The sequence below is a fragment of the Piliocolobus tephrosceles genome, chromosome 10 (genome assembly GCF_002776525.5).
Source record: "Piliocolobus tephrosceles isolate RC106 chromosome 10, ASM277652v3, whole genome shotgun sequence".
Taxonomy (NCBI): Eukaryota; Metazoa; Chordata; class Mammalia; order Primates; family Cercopithecidae; genus Piliocolobus; species Piliocolobus tephrosceles.
Window position 1 is genome coordinate 42,906,555 of NC_045443.1, and position 15,298 is coordinate 42,921,852.

The 15,298-nt window shown below is 38.7% G+C and overlaps 1 protein-coding gene across 2 annotated transcripts in view; it reads left to right on the top strand.

The window, feature by feature from the left end:
* The window catches only part of ARID2 (AT-rich interaction domain 2), a 186,272-nt gene that overhangs the window by 146,624 nt on the left and 24,350 nt on the right, over positions 1 to 15,298 (top strand). Inside the window, exon 17 of one of the 2 annotated variants that reach the window (XR_002735471.3) lies at positions 3,972 to 4,137. The exons of the other annotated variant lie outside the window; for it this stretch is intronic. The gene's annotated coding sequence lies outside the window, so the exon portion shown is untranslated. The remainder of the gene's footprint in view (positions 1 to 3,971; positions 4,138 to 15,298) is intronic. 2 annotated transcript variants of the gene reach the window in all.

Genomic DNA, 15,298 nt, shown 5'->3' on the forward strand with positions numbered 1-15,298 from the left:
CTGTCCTTATTACACTATCACTTTAAATGTATTTTAACTTCGGATATGGCAGGTTGCCCCTGCTGATTCTTCACAGTTTTTTATGATTTATTTGAGCAACTACCTTATACTAGGCACTATGCCAAATTTTGAAATTAGAGTGATGTATAAATCAGATTATTTCTCGAAATTGCCAAGAAAGGCATGTTGGGATATGTGTTGCAATTGCTTTTTTTTTTTTTTTCTTTTTTTTTTTAGATGGAGTCTCGTGGTGTCACCCAGCCTGGAGTGCAGTGGCACAGTCTTGGCTCACTGTAACCTTCACCTCGTGGTTTCAAGAGATTCTCCTGCCTCAGCCTGAGTAGCTGGGATTACAGGCACGCACCACTATGCCCAGCTAATTTTTGTATTTTTAGTAGAGACGGGGTTTCACCATATTGGCCAGGCTAGTCTGGAACTCCTGAGCTCGTGATCTGCCTGCCTTGGCCTCCCAAAGCACTGGGATTACAGGCGTGAGCCACTGCGCCTGGCCGCAACTGCTTTTAATGATCAGAGTTTTTTGTTTATTTTTTGATAGTGAACACTTTTTTTTAGTTTTCCCTTACTGGAAAAGGTATCAGCCCATGTCATTACTTTTTTTTTTTCCAATAGAGCTTCTAGACTTTTCTTCACGTCAATTTTGTACTTTATTAAGTTTATTGCTAGTTGGTAGTCTTATATTTAGTTGTTATAAATGATCTCAACTTCCATTATATTTTTCAACTGATAGGTGTTTTCTATATACTTCATATTTTGTCTTATCTAATTATAATGTCTAGGCCAGGTGTGGTGGCTCACGTCTGTAATTTCAGCACTTTGGGAGGCCGGGGTAGATGGATCACTTGAGGTCAGGAGTTTGAGAACAGCCTGGCCAATATGGTGAAACCCATCTCTACTAAAAATGCGAACATTAGCCAGGCATGGTGGCGGGTGACTGTAATCCCAGCTAATTGGGAGGCTGACACAGGAGAATTGTTTAAACCGGGGAAGTGGAGGTTGCAGTGAGCCGAGATCATGCCATTGCATTCCAGCCTGTGTGACAGAACAAGACATCACCTCAAAAACAAAATAAAACAAAAAATATGTATATATGTCTAATGTTTTCAACACAGTTACACAATAGTGATAATATTCATCCATATATTTTTTAAAGCTAATACATTTTTTTTTTTTTTTTTTTTTTGAGACAGAGTCTCGTTCTGTTGTCCAGGCTGGAGTGCAGTGGTGCGATCTCGGCCCATTGCAAGCTCTGCCTCCTGGGTTCACACCATTCTGCTGCCTCAGCCTCCTGAGTAGCCGGGACTACAGGCGCCCACCACCATGCCCGGCTAATTTTTTTTTGTATACTTAGTAGAGAATGGGGCTTCACCGTGTTAGCCAGGGTGGTCTTGATCTGACCTCATGATCTGCTCGCCTTGACCTCCCAAAGTGCTGGGATTACAGGCGTAAGCCACCATGCCCGGCCTAAACTGCATTTTTTAAGAGCAGTTTTAGGTTTATGTAAAAATCGAGCAGATAGAATAGAGTTCCCATATTTCCGTCCTCCCTGCACACAGTTTCCACTATTATTGACACCTTGCATTAGTGTGGTACACACGTTATATTTGATGAGCCAATATTGATACACTATTATTAACTATAAGTTCATAGTTTACATTCAGATTCATTCTTTCTGTAGTTCCGTGGGTTTTGACAAATGCATAATGTCATGTCTCCGGTAACATACAGAGTACCTTCACTACACTAAAAATCCATTATGTTTTACCTATTTATTCCTCCTCACCCCCTCCCTTACCCCCAATTCCTGGCAGCCGCTGATTTTTTTGCTGTCTCTGTAGTTTTGACTTTTCTGGAATGTAATATAGTTGGAATTATTCAGCAGTATCCTTTTTAATCTGCTTTCTTTCACTTAGTAATATGCACATAAGTTTTCTCCGTGTCTTCTTATTGTTGGATAGCTCATTTCTTTTTATTTCTGTATAATATTTTATTATACAGATGTACCATAGTTTGCTTATCCATTCATCTATTGAACAATGTCATAGTTGCTTCCAATTATTGGCAATTTTGAACGAAGATGTTATAAACATTTATGTGTAACTTTGTGTGGATGTAATTTTTCAACTTATTTGAGCAAAGACCTAGGATTATAATTGCTGGATCATATGATAAAGACTGTGTTTAACACTATAAGAAACTGTGAATCTGTCTTCCAAAGTGTCTGTACTATTTTGTATTCCTACCAGCAGTGAATGAGAATCTTGTCGCTTCATATCTTTGCCAACATTTAGTGTTGTCAGTGTTTTAGATATGAGCCATTTTGATAGGTGTGTGTGTGTTGGTATATCTGTTGTGTTAATTTCTAGTTCCCTAATAACATATGATGTTGAGCATCTTTTTGTTTATTTACCATATGTATATCTTCTTTGGTGGGTTGTCTATTCAGATATTTAACCCATTTTTAATTTGGTTTTTTGCTGAGAGCTTTTAGCATGAGTAGATGATGGATTATATCAAATGCTTTTCTGCATCTATTGCTATGATCATATGATTTTTATTTTTTAGCTTGTGAATGTGATGGGTTACTTCAATTTTTTACTTCAACCAGCCTTGTGTACCTGTAATAAATTTTACTTTGTCATGGTATATATTTCTTTTTTATGCATTGTTTGATACGATTTGCTAATATTTTTCCTGAGGATGTTCTCCTCTATATTCATGCAAGATTCTGGGATGTAGTTTTCTTGTCATGTCTTTGTCTGATTTTGGTAATAGGGTAATGCCATCCTCATAAAATGAGTTAGAAAGTGTTCCTTTTGCTTCTGTTGTCTGGTAGGGATTGTAGAGAATTGATATCATTCCTTCCTTTAATTATTTGTTGTGAATTCAGCAGAGAAACCATGTGGTCCTGGTACTTTCTGTTTTGAAGGTTATTAATTATTGTTTCAATTTCTTTAATAGTTACAATGTTATTCAGATTATCTGTTGCTCCTTGAGTGAGTTTTGGCAGATTGTGTCTTTCAGGGAATTAGTCAATTTCATCTAAGTTACCAAATGTGTGAGCATAGAGATATTTCTGTTTCTTTATTATCATCCTTTTAATGTCCATGGGATTGATAGTGACGGTTCCTTTTTCATTTCTGATATTAATTATTTGTACCCTCTGTTACCTTTTCTTGGTTAGGTTAGCTACAGGTTTATGTATTTTACTGAAATTTTTCCCCCCAAGAATCGGCTTTTGGTTTTGTTAAATTTTTTTCTTTCTTTTGGTTTCCTGTTTTCAGTATCATTACTTTCTGCTCTTTTATTATTTTTTTTCTTCTGCCTGCTTTGGGTTTAATGTGCTCTTCTTTGTCTAGTTTCCTAAGGTAGAAGCTTACATTATTATTTTAGATCTTTCTTCTTTTTTAGTATATACATTCAATGCTAAAGCCTTTCCTCTAAGTACTACTTTTACTATATCCAGAAATTATCATTACGTTGTATTTTCATTTTCCTTTAGTTCGAAATATTGTAAAAATGTGTTACTTAGACTCCAAATGTTTTTGATATTTTCTGACTTTTTGTTATTGATTTCTCTATTAATCTGTTCTTATGCTGCTGTAAGGACATACTTGAGACTGGGTAACTTATAAAGATTTAATTGACTCACAGTTTTGCATGGCTGGGAAGGCCTCAGGAAAGCAACAATCATGACAGAAAAGGAAGCAAACACATCCTTCACATGGCAACAGGAGAGAGAAGTGCCAAGCAAAGCGGGGGAAAAGTCCCTTATAAAATCATCAGATCTCGTGAGGACTCACTCACTATCAGGAGAACAGCAGCATGGGCGTAACTGCGTGGGTGGGGACACAGCCAAACCATGTCAATTTCTATTTAATTCCATTGTGGTTTCAGAGTATACATATGATTTCTATTATTTTAAATTTGCTAAGGTGTGTTTTATGTCCCAGATTGTGGTCTATCTTGGTGGATGTTCCATGTGAGCTTGAGAAGAATATATTGTTGGATGAAGTATTCAGTAAATATCAATTAGATCCAGTTGATTGATGGTGCTGTTCAATTCAACTATATCCTTACTGATTTTCTGCCTATTGGATCTGTCAATTACTGATAGAGGTATGTTGAAGTCTTCAACTGTAATAGTGGATTTGGTTCTTTCTCTTTGCAGTTCTGTCAGTGTTTGCCTCACATGTTTTGATGCTTTATGTTCAGTGCATATATCTTAAGGATTGCCATACCTTCTTGGAGAAGATTGTTAGGTTTTCTTTATTGTTATGTAATGCCCCTCTTGATCCACGATAATTTTCCTTGCTCTGAAGTCTGCTTTGTCTGAAATAATTATTGCCACTCCAGCTTTCTTTTAATTAGTGTTAATATAGTTTATCTTTCTCCATCCCTTTACTTTTAATCTGTGTCTTTATTTTTAACAATACATAGTTTGGGTCTTATTTTATTATCCTGTCTGTCTTTTACTTCGTGTATTTAGATCATTCTCATTTAATGTGATTATCACTATAGTTGCATTGATAGCTATCATATCTGTAAATGCACTTGTTCTTTTTCTGCTGTCCCATTTTTCTGCCTTCTCTGATGTTACTGAGCACTTTTTATGTTGCCATTTTCTCCCCTTTCTTCAGATATCAATCATATTTCTTTAAATTTTTCATTTGTGGTTATTTTAGAGTTTGCAATATACATTTATAGTTAATCTAAGATGACTTTCAAACAATAGTACAGGCATACCTCAGAGATATTGCGTATTTGGTTCCAGATCACCACAAGAAGGCAAATATCACAATAAAGCAAGTCACATAAATGTTTTTGTTTCTTAGTGCATTTAAAAGTTATGTTTACACTATACTGTAGTTAATTAAGTGTGCAATAACATTTCGTCTAAAAAAACAGGGTACATACCTTAATTAAAAATACTGCTAAAAATGCTAATGATCATCTGAACCTTTAGCAAGTCATCATCTGTTTGCAGGTGAAAGGTCTTGCCTTGATGTTGATGGCTGCTGACTGATCGTGATAGTGGTTGCTGAAGATTGGGGTGGTCATGTCAATTTCTTAAAGTAATGAAGTGTGCCACATTACTGGACTCTTCCTTTCACAGAAGATTTCTCTGTAGCATGAGATGCTGCTTGATACCGTTTTACCCATAGTAGAACTTCTTTCAAAATTGGAGTCAAGCAGCAGTGCATTCCTGTACTCCCAGCTATTTGAGAGGTTGAGCAAGGATGATTGCTTGAGTCCAAGAGTTCTGGGCTGTAGTGCACTACATTGATTGGTTGTCTGCACTAAGTTCGGCATCAGTATGGTGACTTCCTGGGAGTGGGGGCCACCAGGTTGCCTAAGGAAGGGTGAACCAGCTCAGGTCAGAAATTGAGCAAGTCGAAACTCCCATGCTGATGAGTAGTGGGATAGTGCCTGTAAATAGCCACTGCACTCCAGCCTGGACAATTTAGCAAGACCCTATCTCTTAAAAAAAAAAAAAAAAGATTGAGTCAGTCTTCTCAAACCCTGCTGCTGTGTTATCAACTAAGTTTATGTAATATTCTAAAGCCTTGGTATCATTTCAACCATGTTCACAGCATCTTCACCAGGAGTAGATTCTACCCTGAGAAACCACTTTATTTGTTCATCCCTAAGAAGCAACTCCTCATCCATTCAAATTTTATCATAAGATTGTAGCAATTCAGTTACATCTTTAGGCTCTGCTTCTAGTTCTCTTGCTATTTCTATCATATTTGCTGTTACTTCCTTCACTGAGGCCTTGAATCCTCAAAGTCATCCATGAGAGTTGGAATCAACTTCTTTCATATACCTGCTACTGTTCATATTTTGACCTCCTCCCATGAATTACAAATGTTCTTAGTGGCAGCTAGCATTAGAGAATCCTTTGCAGAAGATTTTCATTTTACTTTGCCAGATCTGTCCATGGAATTACTATCTATAGCAGCTATAGCCTTAAGTAACAAAAGTTGAAAGTTGAGGCCAGGCACAGTGGCTGATGCCTGTAATCTGAACGCTTTGGAAGGCCAAAGCAGGAAGATGGCTTGAGCCCAGGAGTTCAAGATGAGGCTGGGCAATATAGCAAGACCTTGTCTCTACAAAAAAATTTAAAAATAGGTGGTCATGGTGGCCCTTGCCTGTAGTCCCAGTTACTTAGGAGGTTTTGGTGGAAGGATCATTTGAGCCCAGGAGGCGGAGTTTGCAGTGAGCTGAGATGTGCCACTGCACTCCAACCTCAGCAACAGAGTGAAACCCTGTCTCAAAAAAATACAAAATAGTTGAAGTGACTCCTTGTTCCATGAGCTGCAGAATGGATGTTGTGTTAGCAGCATGAAAACAACATTCATATCCTTGTACAGCTCCATCAGAGCTCTTGGGCAATTAGGTACATTGTCAGTGAGTGGTACTGTTTTGAAATAAATCTTTTCATCAGAGTGGTAAAGTTTCAATAGTGGGCTTAAAATATTCAGTAAACCATGCTGTAAACAAATGTGCTATCACCTAGGCTTTGATGTTGCACAGGCAATGTAGATTTAGATAATTCTCAAGAATCCTCAAATTTTCAGAATGATCAATGAGCATTGACTTCAACTTAAAGTCACCAGCTGCATTAGCTGCTAATGAGAATCAGCCTTTCTTAGAATCTTAGAAGCTTTGAAGCCAGGCATTGACTTTTCCTCTCTAGCTATGAAAGTCCTAGACCTAGATACCATCTTCTTCCAGTAGAAGGCTGTTTGATCTTTATTGAAAAATCTGTTGTTTAGAGTAGCATTCTTTATCAGTGATGTTAGCTAGGTCTTCTGGATAACTTGCTGCAACTCCTGCATCAGGACTTGCTTTACCTTGCACTTTCATGTTATGGAGATGGCTTCTTTCCTTAAACCTCATGAGGCAACCTCTGCTGGCTTCAAACTTTTCTTCTGCAACTTCCCCATCTCTCTCAACCTATTCATAGAATTTAAGAGAGTTTAGGGCCTTGCTCTGGATTAGGCTTTGGCTTAATGGAATGTCTTGACTGGTTTGATACTCTATCCAGACCTCTACAACTGTCTCCATATCAGCAAGGCTGTTTCACTTTCCTAACATTTGGGTGTTCACTTGAGAATTATTTTTATTTTCCATTGAGAACTTTTCCTTTACATTCACAGCTTGGCTGTTTGGTGCAGGAGGCATAGCTTTTAGCCTTTCTCAGCTTTGCCATACCTTTCTTACTAAACTTAATCATTTCTAGCTTTTAATTTAAAGTGAGAGACATATGACTCTTCCTTTCACTTGAACACCGAGAGGCCATTGTGGGGTTTTTAATTAGTCTAATTTCAATATTGTTGAATGGTGTCTCAGGGAGCCCTAAGGATGGGGAGAGAGATGAGGGTAACAGCCAGTCAGTGGAATACTCAAAAGACACATAACATTTGGCCAGGCACAGTGGCTCACGCCTGTAATCCCAGCACTTTGGGAGGCCGAGGCAGGCGGATCATGAGTTCAGGAGATCGAGATCATCCTGGCGAACACGGTGAAACCCCGTCTCTACTAAAAATACAAAAAACTAGCCGGGCGAGGTGGTGGGCGCCTGTAGTCCTAGCTACTTGGGAGGCTGAGGCAGGAGAATGGCATAAACCCGGGAGGCAGAGCTTGCAGTGAGCTGAGATCCGGCCACTGCACTCCAGAGTGAGACTCCATCTCAAAAAAAAAAAAAAAAAGTATCTGCAAAGCGTAATAAAGCAACATGGAATAAAATGGGATGTTCCTGTGTACTGCTATACAGGTACTGGGCCGTGGCCTATTAGGAACCAGGCTGCACAGCAGGAGGTGAGTCTTGGGCAGAAAAGCAAAGCTTCATCTGTATTTACAGCCACTCCCTATTGATTGCATTACCACCTAAGCTCTGCCCCCTGTTAGATCAGTGGTGGCACTGGATTCTCATAGGAGCACAAGCCCTACTGTGAACTGTGCATTTGAGAGATCTAGGTTGCATGCTCCTTATGAGAACCTAATGCCTAATGATCTATCACTTGTCCCATCACCCCCAGATGGGACTGTTTAGTTGCCGGAAAACAAGCACAGGGCTCCCGTTGATTCAACATTATGGTGAGTTGTATAATTATTTCATTATATAGTACAATGAGTAATAATGGAAATAAAGTGCACAATAAATGTAATTGAATCATCCCAAAACCATCCCCCCAACCCTTGGTCCATGGAAAAATTGGCTTCCATGAAAGTGGTCCCTGGTACCAAAAAGGTTGGGGACCGTTGCCTTATACTGTGTCCTTTACATGCTGTCACTCATTTCACTTATCTATAAGCTATAATCACCAGATATACTATTGCTATTTTTTTTATTTATCTGTTAGATTAAAAGCAAGAAAAATAAATATTTTACTTCTATTGATTTCTTCTCTAACACTCTTCCTTACTCTATATAAATTCAAGTTTTGACCTCTATATTTTCCTTCTCTAAAGATCTCCTCTTAACATTTCTTGTGAAGCAGGTCTCCTGGTGCATATGGCCTCAGTTTTTGTTTGTCTGAGAAAGTCTATTTCTCCTTTACTTTTGAAGAGTGATTTTACTGGATACAAAATTCTAGGTTAATGGATGTTTATCTTTCAACAGTTTAAATATCTCATTCCACTCTTCTTGTTTGTGTTATTCCTAAAGAGACATCAGTGTATTCTCCTTGTCCTTCCATTAGTAAGTTGGGTTTTTTCCCTTTTATTTCTGTCAGGGTTTTTTTCTTTGTCTTTGGTTTTTGGAAGTTTGAATATGATACGGCTACGTATTGATTTTTTAATATTTATCTTGTTTAGTGTTGTCTGTGTTTCCTGGATCTGTGATTTCTTCTTGTGTGACATTAGTTTTAGAAAATTCTCACTTCATTCTTATACTTCAAATATTTTTTGTGTTCTTTCTCTTTTTCTTCTCTTTATGGTATTCCCACTGCATATATTTGCAGCTTTTGTTATCGTCCCACAGTCCTTGAATATTCTGTTTGTTTCCTTTATTTTTGTTCCCTTTGCTTTTCAGTTTGGGAAGTTCCTGTTGACATATCTTACATCTTCAAGTCCACTGATCCTTGTCTGTATCCAGTCTGTTGATGAGTCTATGAAAGACATTGTTTATGTCTGTTAGTTTTTTCTTATTTCTAGCATTTTATTTTTATTCTTAGCATCTCATCTCTGCTCACATTATCCATTTGTTCTTGATACTCACTTTTTCCATTAGTCTTAGCATATTTATTATAATTATTTTAAATTCTCAGTCTGAAAATGTCAAAATGTGTGTGATATCTGAGTCTGGTTCTAATGTTAGCTTTGCCTCTTCTTCTGACTGTGTGTGTGTGTGTGTGTGTGTGTGTGTGTGTGTGTGTGTGTAGGGGGGGTTGTTTGTTTGTTTTTTTACTTTTGGCATGCCTTGTAAGTTTTTGTTGAAAGTCAGGATGTTTCAGTTAAGCATCTGAGGTAAAAGCCTTTGGCGTGAGGTTTTATGTTTATCTGGCTAGAAGTTAGGCCATGTTTAATGTTTGCTATAGCTGTAGGTGTCAGAAGCTTCAATATTCCCTAATGTCCTTTTTTTTCTTCCTTTGTTGTTGTTGAATATTTTTTAGAAACTCCTTTTTAAATATAGCCTGTAGCTGGTAGCTCTCTCAGTTCTAATACACTGTTATACCATACTGGAAACCTGCTGATATGGTGGTAAGGTAATGGGGAGGTGAAATATTCTATAATCTTATGATTAAATCTCACTTTAAAAAAGTAGGCCTTCATCTAAGGGCTGCGACTTTGGTAAGTTTCTCAGCCTTTATTTTTTTTCTACTGTGTAAGATGAAAAGTCTAGGGAGGGCCCTTGTTTTCTTTTTTTTGAGAGGGAGTCTCGCTCTGTCGCCCAGGCTGGAGTGCAGTGGCACGATCTCGGCTCACTGCAAACTCTGCCTCGAGAGGGCCCATGTTTTCTAATTGCTTTTCCTGTAAGTCAGATAAGGCTCATGAGACAGACCTTTGTAAGGCAAAAAGAACACACTGGGCATATTAGAAATGGTTACTTACCCTCTTCCATTCCTGGAAGCAGGGAGGAAGTTTTTTTCAGTCTTCACTGTGAGATACTGGTCTCTGAAGGTAATTCACACAAATGTATGGGTTCTCCCCAGAGACTGACCTTCCGCCCCAAGGAGTTTTTAATTCTGAAGATTAGCAGTTTGTCAATTGCTGTTTAAGGGTTCCTGCAAGTTACTGGCTCCAGCTAGAAGGGCTGATTCTCTGTATTCAAGGATCTCTCCAGCTTTCAGAGTGGTAGTTTGCCCTGTGACTTCGGTTCTCTGATAGATCCAGGAGGAGTTGTAAATTTTTCAGTTTGTTCATCTTATGTCTTGTTGTGAGGATGGGACTGATTGATGACTTGCAGCTTTTTACATGTCTGAAAGGAACCTGGAAGTCCTCATTCCTTGTTTATCATCATTAAGCACAATGTTGACTATTAGTTTTTCCTTGAAATGTATAAATAACATGTGATTGTATAAAACATTTTTGAGACTCCCTCAAAAGTGTCCTTCGTTTAAAAATATCTAGGAATTGCTGTTTAAATTCTGTGTAATTGGAGAAAAGGACTTTTGAGTAGTCAAGAGTTTATATTCACTGTTTTTAGGACTTTATTTTTCTAGGCTACAGTGTTCTTTGAATAAGTGGTATCAGGCAAAGTTTAAGAAAGGCCCTCTACCTTGCCTTTAAACATAGGAGTTTTGCTTTTGTTTTATATATAGGGGTTTAAAGTAATATTTTGTTTGAAAATAAGATTCTGTTGCTAAAAAGACATTTGAAAAACACTTTTCTGGAATATATTGCTCCTCATAGATTTCTCATTAAAAACTGCTGCAGAAAGATGAAAATTATTTTCTCTTAAGAGGAATAAAATCTATATTATATATTTAGAATTGCATTGTTGAAAGTCAAACCAGAAATATAGAGGATCTCAAATATATTCTAAACAAATATTCCTGTGTGAAAACTTGTCTGTCTATGAACCAAGGACTTTTACTTAGTACTGATAAAATTGATATTCCCCAACTGCCCACGAAATCTTCTCAAGTGATGTTGAGGTTCAAATCACTGGGTTCCTACTGAACTTTATACAGTTACAATTCCTCCTAAAGTTCCTATTGTAAGGTGTAATTACTCCTACTGTACAAGCCAGAATAATTTTTGTTTGTTTGTTTATTTGTTGGGTGACCCAGGCAATTTTATTACTTTATCCCTGAACCTCAGTTGCCTCATGGATAAGATGGGGATAGTAATAGCACTCATTTTATAATTATGAAGATTAAACACATTAATGCAAGGAAAACACTTGAGTATGTGTCTAGTACATGCTCAACACTTAACAGATGTTATACATGCTGATGTCTCAAACAGGCGTGGAATATTAGACACATAAAACAGGAAGTTTTAGCCATTGACATATTCTCTTAAGTTGCCCCCACCCCAGTTTGCCCAAGCCTATGGAGATAGTGTCCTTAATCTTTGCAGGTGTTGGATTCAAGACAGCCGTCAGATGGCTTTCATCTGCACAACGGAATATAAATGCAATTTTGGCTGTTTGAGGGGACACAACACTAGGATTTAATCTTCTAACTTGACTTGGAAGCATTCCTGCCAATATAAAAGATTTTGTTTGAGGTAGTGGAGAAGCCAAAGCCTGCTCTTAGGTTGAACTTCCAGCTCATGGCCTAGTTGTAGTCCTGCTGCAGGTTCTGCTGCAAGCTATTTGCTGCCTTCTTGCTGAGGGTCATGTTGGGCCTTGCAGTCATGCTAGGGGGGCAGCTGAATGAAGGAGTCAGATTTTTTTTTTTTTTTTTGAGACGGAGTCTTGCTCTGTCGCCCAGGCTGGAGTGCAGTGGCGGGATCTCAGCTTACTGCAAGCTCCGCCTCCCGGGTTTACGCCATTCTCCTGCCTCAGCCTCCTGAGTAGCTGGGACTACAGGCGCCCGCCACCTCGCCCGGCTAGTTTTTTGTATTTTTAGTAGAGACGGGGTTTCACTGTGTTAGCCAGGATGGTCTCGATGTCCTGACCTCGTGATCCGCCCGTCTCGGCCTCCCAAAGTGCTGGGATTACAGGCTTGAGCCACTGTGCCCGGCCGGGGTCAGATTTTTGAATCCACCCATGTTTGAGAAATTTCCATGTCTGTTCCTTGTTCTTAAAACCAGTATCCCACTGGCCAAACTGAGTTACTGTCCACTTCCTGGTTTCAGAAGCTTCTCTTTTACCCAGCTAAAGATCAGTCTGTGGCAAGGCCTTTCATCTCACCTGGTCTGTGTGCCCCTTGTCCATGTTGCCTTTCTTTTCCAACATCACCTGTGTGTCTGTTTTCTCTTTCCACGAGTTTCCTGCTATCCTGCTCTCTTTCCTCTTCTTTTTTCCCTTTTCAGAGCCACGTCCTCAGTGAGTGGCTGCTGTTTTTCTTGGACTTCAGTTTCTTCTTTGCTGTGACCTTAGGGTCATCGCTTATTGCGATGTATTTTGGAGCCTCAATTTTGACTGGCTTCTTTTTACTTTGTATCCTAAGGCTACTCTTCATGGACCTGGAGGGCTTGGGGTGTGACCTAGAAGGGTGTCTCCCTTCTGGTGGATTTTTTTTGTCTTCTTCACTTTCCCACTATGTTCCCTGGGTCTCCTCTGCTTCCGTTCTTCCCCAAGGCTGCCAGCTCCTTGCCCTCCTTCCCCACTGAGCAAATGTAGGCAACATCCCTTTCCTTGCAGAATCAAGGGATGAGAAGGACTGAGAAGGCTATGGGGTCCTGGGCCCCTTTTTTTCCTCTTGTGTTTTTTGAACTTCTTGCCAACTCTGGTCTCCTCACTGTGTCTGGGATCTGGGGAGGTTTTCACCCCAGAGCCGTGGAACATGCCAAGGGTCACTTCTTTTTCTTCTCCCTGCTGGGGAATTCCGAGTGGTCAAGCACCTGCTTCCTGGAGCTGGGTGACTTCCCTATCCATCTGTCACACAACATGGCCTCAGGTTCTAGGTGCTCCTTAGGGGGCTAAGGCTTGTCTTTTTTTCACTGGAGGCATCTCTGGTGTCAGCCCTTGTACCACACTCTTAGAGTGGGATATGGCTCTTACAGGAGAAACATCAACAAAATGACTGTCATTGTTTAAAATTGAGATTAAGTCTCCAGTTCTTTGATGACCTTCTTTCTTTTTCTCTCTGGGACCCCAAGGCCCAGGTCTACTTTGTGGGCCTAATTATTCCCATAACTCAAACTTCTCTGCCTCCAGATGACAGCCTACTTCACCATGACCCAGAAGTCCTGGAATAAGACTTTTGTATCGAGCTGGCTAAGATTTGAATAATGCTTTGTCTGATAGAAAATTACTGAAAACAACAACAGACACCAACTTCACTATATTTTGCAAATGATTGAAAATTTACGGCCGGGCGTGGTGGCTCAAGCCTGTAATCCCAGCACTTTGGGAGGCCGAGACGGGCAGATCACGAGGTCAGGAGATCGAGACCATCCTGGCGAACACGGTGAAACCCCGTCTTTACTAAAAAATACAAAAAACTAGCCGGGCGAGGTGGCGGGCACCTGTAGTCCCAGCTACTCGGGAGGCTGAGGCAGGAGAATGGCATAAACCCAGGAGGCAGAGCTTGCAGTGAGCTGAGATCCGGCCACTGCACTCCAGCCTGGGCGACAGAGCGAGACTCCGTCTCAAAAAAAAAAAAAAAATTTACAGGTAGCTAGAATTTGTATTCTAGAACAAAGGTAGATTGATTTACATGATTACTTGTGCTTCTTCCAAAAGTATTGAAGCATCTAAAGACTAGTTGAATGTTACACATAAAACTGCCATCTTGATGATGTGAAAATACTTGAAACAGTAAAATATCCAAGTGGAATTTTTAAATTCATGATAACGTGCCTCAGAAAGTACTGCTTAATTTTAGGTAAACTGCCAGTTTAGGTTGAAATTAATCAGTAGATTGTTCAATAGCTTGACTTAAATGTCAGTGGGAGAAACAAATTGAAATTAGTTTCGTAGCATCATTTGTCTCAATTTTGTGGTCATAAAACCAGAAGAGATCTTCGGAGGGTTATATGTTGCTTTCTGAAGTTTTATGCCTTGCACAAAAAATGCTTTTAACTAACATATTTTTGACTAAGTTAAATGAATGAAGTTTACCTAGCTTGATTCTAAAGTCATCAGTTCTTTGGTGACCTAGCCTGTTGGCATCTTGCATTTTCAACTGTCAGGATAACAAGTCGTCATCATCTTGCTGTTTCTAGGTTGATAAAATATTTTGTGTGAGAGTGCTAGAAATACTAGATATTTTGCTAATATTACTATCCTTATAATTTGAACTAATGAGCCTTCATAAATGTGAGATTAACTTCATTTAATAATTTATTTTTGGTAACATCAGTTTGAGAAATATGTGTTCCTTAGGCCTTAACTACTGATTTGCCATAAATAATTTTTTTTAACTAGGAAATACCCTGATTTCTACCACACATAGTAGTAGAATTTTTACCTTGCTCTATTCTTTAAAACATTGAATACCAAAGAATTTGATTACTTAAAGACGTTATCAAATGCCAAAAGGTTACATAACCATGGGAAGAATTTGCCAATTCATGTTAAAGACCTTTTTGTTATAAAATATTTACAGTAGTTGGGAAAAGAATTTCCTAGGGTGAGAATCTGGTATGTAGTTCAGCAAAAACAAAAATAAAGAAACCTTATTTGTTTCTTGGAAACTTGTGCGTATAATAAGGAGAATTATATACCAATACTAACCTCTTATCTAGTATGCTTTCAGAATTTATTTGCCAGTATGGTATCATAGATACTGTATATAAAAGTATACCCCGTTTTTACCTAGGAACACATCTATGTATATTATTCGAGTAAACAATTATGTATTATCACATAGAAGGAAAAAATCAGGTATTTTGTGTTAGACGTACCAGGTTTCAAATCTTAGTTCTCTTACTTAGCTGTGTGATTCTGGAAAAGTTACTTTTTGAAAGCACACTTCCTTAGCAGTAAAGGGATAATTTTATGTTCAAAGAGCAGTCATGGAAATCAGATAAGATGAGGTATGTGAATATGCCAGATACATAATAAGTTCTGAGCAAACAGAAGTTCAAGTAGAGAGGTACTTTGCACTATGTGCAGCTTTGTCAAGAACGGTGTGAAGTGATATGGTAGCATATCTTTCCGAGAGAAGAATGAATGTCTAAACTAGAATTTAAAAGTTTGAAATTATTTGGTATG